At 52.5% G+C, this 6,954-nt stretch overlaps 1 pseudogene; it reads right to left on the bottom strand.

Moving 5' to 3' along the window:
* Positions 1-370: 370 nt before the first annotated feature.
* Positions 371-5,622, bottom strand: LOC112397727 (spermatid maturation protein 1-like; annotated as a pseudogene).
* Positions 5,623-6,954: the final 1,332 nt, after the last annotated feature.

Here is a 6,954-nt window from a genome sequence, read left to right as displayed (position 1 = left end):
TGAGCCTGGAGAGTCAAACAGGGCCCGAAGGCCGGCATACCTCCACTTGAGTGATGAATCATTCACTCACCGCCCGCTGACTCACTTGTTCAAATGACACATTCCATCTCATGGCCCCTCCTGAGAATATGAAGTCCTTGGCCTCAGAGCCCCTTGGAAGGCCTGGCTGCAGTCCAGAGCCTCAGCCTTCTTCATGCCCTTCACTGGGCCTGGAGCTGGACCTGCCCAGGTGTGGAACCTCCCAGTTTGGAAGCAGCTTCTTGTATGAGGCTCTTTGGGGACACGGTGGCCTGGCTGCAGTCCAGAGCCTCAGCCTTCTTCATGCCCTTCACTGGGCGTGGAGCTGGACCTGCCCAGATGTGGAACCTCCCAGTTTGGAAGCAGCTTCTTGTATGAGGCTCTTTGGGGACAGGGACAGCTGAGACACAGAGGAGGTGCCCAGAGACCAGGGGTTTGGAGTCTGCAGCTGCAGATGTACTTAGTGCATGGTATAGGACCAGGAGGGGCCTGCTGGCAGAACTGTGGCCACTAAACCAAGGGGACCCTCAGGCCAAGAAGGGGACACTGGCTTCTTATTGCAGGAAGCCAAGGGCAGGGACCCAGGCTGGCAGAAGGAGTGGCGCTTCCAAGCCACAGACCACCAATGTTTCCTGGACTCTGGCGCTCTTTATTCCTCTCTCCATGCCTTCCCGGCCCCCCCGCGCCCGTCCCCATTTGCCGCCGGTCAGTTAATTTTCCCAGTCTGGCTCCTGTGCAGAGAGGGCCTCGAGGCCGAGGTGGAAGGTAGCAGTGAGTTGGCCCACGTTTGGCTCTCCTGCGGTTGCCGCTTCAGCTCCAGGCTGTCATACACCTGGTAGTTGGCATTGCCCCCCGGGTTCTCCCTGAGTGGCGTGAAGGTAGGCGTGGGAGGAGGGTGCTCGGTAGCCTGGCCGTTGGGCAGGGACTGGGAGGGGCGGAGGAGCAGCGCTGAGCTGGGAGCCGGGGCCCACTTGTACGAGGCCTCGGCCAGCACCGTGAGGGAGGCGGACGTGGCCAGAGGGCGCCGCACGGGCAGCATCTCGGCCCATTGGGCCGCCTGGCGCCATACCTCGTGGGGATTCCGGGAGTAGTTCAAGTGTCCCGTGAAGGGGTGCGTGCTGCGGTTGGGCTGGCTGTGAGCACAGCTGGGGAGGCTCCGTCCGTGGGCCGGGGGGGAGTTGCGCCGCCAGGCTTCGGGCCGGCAGCCCAGGAATTCTTACATTCCTTTTTCCCAGGGGTCTGTCTCCACAGTGAACTAGGCCTAAGTCCATGGGCAAGAAAATTAAGTGGAGACACCTCGAAAAATTTAGAGGCCTATGAAGGAGGGGACCCTCAGAATCCAGGGCTCAAGTTGGGGAGCCTAAAACACAAGGTTTCCTAGACTCTGACAAAGAGAGGTCTTCTCCCTCATTAACCAAGAGCCCCAAACACAGCCCAGAACGGGGGCTGCAAGTTTCCATACATCTAGTCGTGACCCAAGAGACCAGATGACGAAAACTGAAGCCTGGACCGTTTCTCACAGTCTGGGAAAATCAAGCATTGGCTGTCCATCCCCACATCTTACTTCTTCCCCAGAGGGTGGCTTCTGAGCCACCCTAACAAGAGCTAAGTTCTCTGGGCTCTGGGGAAGCTTTAAGATACTGGGGGTGGGTGACAGGGAAAGGAAAATTGCTCTAAACTCTAAAGCACTGCTCTCCAATAGCATTGTCCATGATGATGCAAATGTTCTAAATCTGTGCTGTCCAGTGCAGTAGCCACTAGCTCCATGTGCCTACTGAGCACTTAGAAGGTCGTGGCAATGAAGAACAGAGTTTTTTTTTTTTGGCCAAACCATGAAGCTTGCAGGGTCTGAGTTCCCCGACCAGGGATTGAACCCCAGCCACAGCAGTGAAAGCGCCAAGTCCCAACAACTGGACTGCCAGGGAACAGAATTGGATGCCAGGGAAATTCCGTTCCCTGAGGAAGAGAATTTTCAACTTTTTAAGTTAATTTTTAACAGAATCAATTTTCCTTAATTTGAACTAATTTACATTCTAATAGGCATTTGGCTAGTGGCTACTGTAATTGACAATGCAGCTCTAGGGCCTTGGGGATAACGGATTTAGCTAGACAGCGATGGAGGGAAAGCAGAGATGATTTAGGTCCTCATCAGGCCCTGTGGGATGGGGCCTGGATGGATGTCCTCAACCACCCACAGAACACTTCTCTTGTCTCTTTATTCCTCATGCATACCTGTCCCCTCTTTTTCTAAGTTGCTCTGAGCACACTGATATCTCCACTCCTTATTCGTCTCCGGTGAGTTGTTGGATGTCTGTTGGTGAAGGTGCCTGGGAGACAGAGCTTCTCACTTGTCCCTGCTTACTCTGAACTGTCTCTGGCGGGCGTCAAAGAGCATATGGCCTAGCCGGGTGCCTGACCCTGGACAGTAGGGCTTCTAGCTGGTTTTGGGAGGCGTAGACATCTGGCAATCGTTCTGGCAGCCTGGAGGAACTGTATCCATTGGGTGGTACACCCAGTCTTGGCTGCCTGCTCTTCGGGAGGATGATTGCAGCTCAATCAGTACAGGTACCTCTGAGAAGGTTTGCAGGTCATTGTAGGCCACCTGAGCCTTGGGAGAGCAGGAGTTCTGACTGGGTGGGATAGAAGTCCATGGTATGTGCTGCCCTGCATCCTCCTTTCGAGGAACTGCCTCATATATAAATGACTTGTGGGTCTGATGTGGGCCCAAAACTTGGACAGAGTCAGTTCCTAGATGGTTCTTTGTGGAGGCCGGGGTTTGGGATAAGTCATGAGTTGTTATGGGGACCTGATCTCTTGGATAAGCCAGAGTCTTGAGAAAGGGCTGGCCACTTATAGGGGCCAGGATATCGATTACTTCCTGAGTACTTGTGGAAGTTAGGTTCATGGGTATGTTCTGAGCTCCTCTAATTTCCAGCATCTTGGATAAGGCCACATCTCCTTTTGACTTCAGTGGCTTGGGTAAGGCCTGGATTCTTATGGAGGTCAGAATCTTGAGTAAGGCCTTGGCTCCTGCAGCCTCCAGAATCTTGGGTAAGACCTGGATTTTTGTAGTCTCCTGAGTCTCAGGTAAGGCTTGAGCCCTTATGGAGGCGAGGGGTTTCCACAAGGCCTGGGCTCTTCAGATTCCTGGCAAAGGCCTGAACTCTTGTTGACTCCAGAGTCTTGGGCAAGGTATGGACGCTTCTCTGGCCCAGATCTTGGGTAAAGTCTGGACTCCTAGAGACTCCTGAATCTTGGGCATTACCTGTACTCCTGTCACATCCAGAATCTTGAGAAGGGTGTGGGCTATTATAGAAGCCAGTTTTTTGGGAGAGCTCTTGATTTTTATGCAGTACAGTCTCTTGCTTTCGTTCCAGGTTCCTATAGACTCGAGAATCATGCATAAAGCCTGAGCTCCTCTGAATGTCAGAAGTTTGGAGAAATGGTGTGTTTTTGTGGAGACCAGAGGGCTGGGTGAGGTACGGGTGTGTAAAGAAATGTCTGTCTTGAGTAGAACCTAAGCTCTTCTGGGAGCCAGAATCTTGGGTAATGACTGGATTCTTCTGAAGATCAGAGTCGTGGAAAAGGCTTGGATTCTTGCAGAGGTAAGGGTCTTGGGTAAGGTCCAGAAGCTTGTGGAGGCCTGGATCTTGAGCAAGCCCTGGGTTCTTGGGGAGGCCTGGGTCTCGGTTAAGGCCTGGGTTCTTGTGGAGGCAGTCCTGGGATCATTGCTGGGGTTCATTCCTGAGGTCTGTGAAAGTGGTACCTGGCGATCCTCAAGTCATTTTGTTTGCACAATGAACATCTCCACAGATATAGAGGAATATAGACCTCACCTTCCATACCAGCTGGCTTCCTGGAATGTAAGCAGATAGGCTTTTTATGAATCACCCTGCTTCTCTGTTCATTTTCATTTGACTAACGTTATCGATCACTTTAAGCTGATTCCATTAAGTGGGTCTATATTGAGCACCTGCTATGTGTTTGGAGTCTTGATGGAAAATGCCCACTGGCTGTTTCTATTTCTTTCTCTCTTTTTTTTTCTTTTTGGACATGCAGTGTGGTTTGCAGGATCTTAGTTCCCCGACCAGGGATTGAACTGGGGCCGTCAGCAATGAAAGCGTGTAGTCCTAATCACTGGACATCCCAGGAATTCCCTGTGGCTGTGTGGGCCCTGGCACCCCGCACACCACCACAAACCACCTCCTCTCTTCTTTTTATTCTTCTCCCAGTCACCTCTCTGTCAGGGAACGGTATACCTAGGCCTTTCCCGTCCCCTCAGCCGTGCTGGATCCAGAGACCGGGAGGTAACAGTGGGACAGGGCCTCCACCTCCCTGGTCAGCTCCCGCAGCTGCCGTCTCACGTCTCTGGCATTATAGGCTACGCGCCCTGAGGAGTGGCGCCGGGGGATGTCTGCGACGTGGGCCGGGCCCAGGATGGGTGGCTGGGCTGGCGGGCACTGCTCCTGTTCTGCTTGGGGCACCCCCCAACCGTTCTTGTGGCTAAGGGCCTGAGGACTGTGGGGCGGGGGTTCACAGGGTACGCGTAGGCCTGTAGGCCCAGCTCTGACTGCCTCTCTTTTGAGCGGCCTTCCCTCTACAGTTTGCTGGAAGCAGATGGTCTGGGTAGGTGGCTCCACAGCATCCTGGGCCCAGGGAGTCCAGAACCCCTGGGTGGACTGAAAGCCTTCCCAGTCCTTGGGGCAATTCCAGTTGTGGGAGCAGATTGTTGTGTGCTGACGTGGGGGCTTCTCATCATCGCTGTCAGTTGTCAGGGGCCCAGGCTACGGGGCGGTGGGCGTGGCGTGCTGAAGAGTCTCGACGCGATGGCGGCGAGTGGGTGGGGGGGACACGATCATTTTCACAGGGTCCATGGTGCACCGAAGGCAGAGTGCAGGGGTGCTCTGCTTCGGGGGCTGGGTCTGCTTCCCAGGTGAGCATAACTTAGAAGCTTCTGTGGATCAGGGACAGGTGAGAGGCTGTGGATCGGGGACAGGTGGGGAGCCTGGCTGCTCCAGGGATGGAGAAGCAGGTTGCAGGAAGAGAAGCTGCATAGTTATGGTATCTGAGCAGGGAGAGCGGGAGGGGAAGGGGCCCACTTAAGGTCAGGGCTAGAACACCTGGTTTCTGCCTTTCCTATTCCCCAACCTCCCCATCCTCCACTTACCTTTCTCACAAATAACACGAAACACTTGGTGTAAGAAGCCACGGAGTCTGCGCCAGAGCTAGGTGGGGGAGGACACAGTGACTGAGTGGCCGTGGCCATGGGGCCCCAACCTACTGTGCCCACAGTACTACCGGCCGCCTTCCTGTCCCAGAGGCTCCTGGGGGTAAGCGGGTCACAATGATGTGGGGCTCTCCCTCACAGTGTGCCAAGAGGGAGAGTCCTGGGCCTGTGTTTGACCCTCCAGCCTTGGCCAGAGCTTAGCAGAGGCCAAACCCTTCACCTTGCATGTCTCTCCTGTAGCCAGCCACCTGCACCAGCCCATAGGCCCTCTGGCCTGTTTGGTGTCTGTCCCCATCAGCCCCTGCCTGGTCCTCTACGCCAGGCTCTGACCTCTGCACAAACACTGGTCCTGATCTTAACTCCCCGAACAACCCCATTACCAATGACCACCTCACCCCAGCACTCACTCTCCCTTTCTCTCTGACCTCAGAGCTGTTCACTGGAAAAGGCTATGGGCTCGGACCCCCTCCTCCTCCCTCACTGGCAGAGTCACTTCTCCAGGGTTTGTTTCTCAGAGCCCCACCCCTACCTCGCAACATAACAGCAGGCAAAACCAACAGTTCAACTTTTATATTTACAATATTCCATCCTGGAGTCCCTGCGCAGTGACAAAGTCATGATGCAATCAAAGGCAGGACTGCAAAGCAGCACTGTGCCAGGACGGTGGACTACATCTCTATTGATTTGTTTGGTTGTGTTAAGCTTATATATGGAAACAGCACAAGGGGGATTTGCGCCCAGGGTTAGGAAAATGAGAAAAACTACTACCCCCCCTACTATTGTTATTACAAAATGGAAAGTACCTATTTTGGCCCCAGGAAACTGGGAACGCAATACACAAATGGAAATATAGGGATGTTCCTATGGAAAACACCCCCAATTGAACAACAGTGGCCCTACAAAGGGGTTGTTGATGATTTTGCTTTCATATGGGTCCACTATAAAGAAAGGTTAATACTCTGGCAACAATTGCCAGGTGATAAACAGGAGCGTAGGAGGTATTGTAAGTGCTACTAGTGGAGTCAGGTACACAGGAACTGTAGGATATATCGTAAATATTTTTAAGGCACTGTTCAAAAAACTTGCCCATGCATTTAAGAAAAAAAAATGTCATGAAGAACCTAGGGGTAAGAGAGGAATAAAGACACAGACCTACTGGAGAATGGACTTGAGGATATGGGGAGGGGGAAGGGTGAGCTGTGACAAAGCGAGAGAGAGGCAGGGACATATATACACTACCAAACGTAAGGTAGATGGCTAGTGGGAAGCAACCGCATAGCACAGGGAGATCAGCTTGGTGCTCTGTGACCGCCTGGAGGGGTGGGAGGGAGGGAGACGCAAGAGGGAAGAGATATGGGAACATATGTATATGTATAAGTGATTCACTTTGTTATAAAGCAGAAACTAACACACCATTGTAAAGCAATTATACCCCAATAAAGATGTTAAAAAAAAAAAAACTTGCCCATGCAGCAAGAACACGAAGATTGCACTTCTGTATTAAAGACTTACATAATAGCTTGGCTTAACTATTAGAAAATAACCTGCAACTAATGAGAACTTGGGGAATTATCTTGTTAGTACATCTAGAAACTGGGGACATTTTCAGAAAACTGACAAAAATATTTTGAGGTTAGAACATGTTGAGATGTTTTGATTTTGTACATGATGATGAAACCTGCCTATATATGAATACCCGCTCTGAAAAA

This window comes from Neophocaena asiaeorientalis, unplaced genomic scaffold (assembly GCF_003031525.2).
Source record: "Neophocaena asiaeorientalis asiaeorientalis breed wild unplaced genomic scaffold, Neophocaena_asiaeorientalis_V1.1 scaffold2054, whole genome shotgun sequence".
NCBI lineage: Eukaryota > Metazoa > Chordata > Mammalia > Artiodactyla > Phocoenidae > Neophocaena > Neophocaena asiaeorientalis.
The sequence above is the reverse complement of the archived record's forward strand: the minus strand, read 5'-3'. Positions and strand labels throughout refer to the sequence as shown.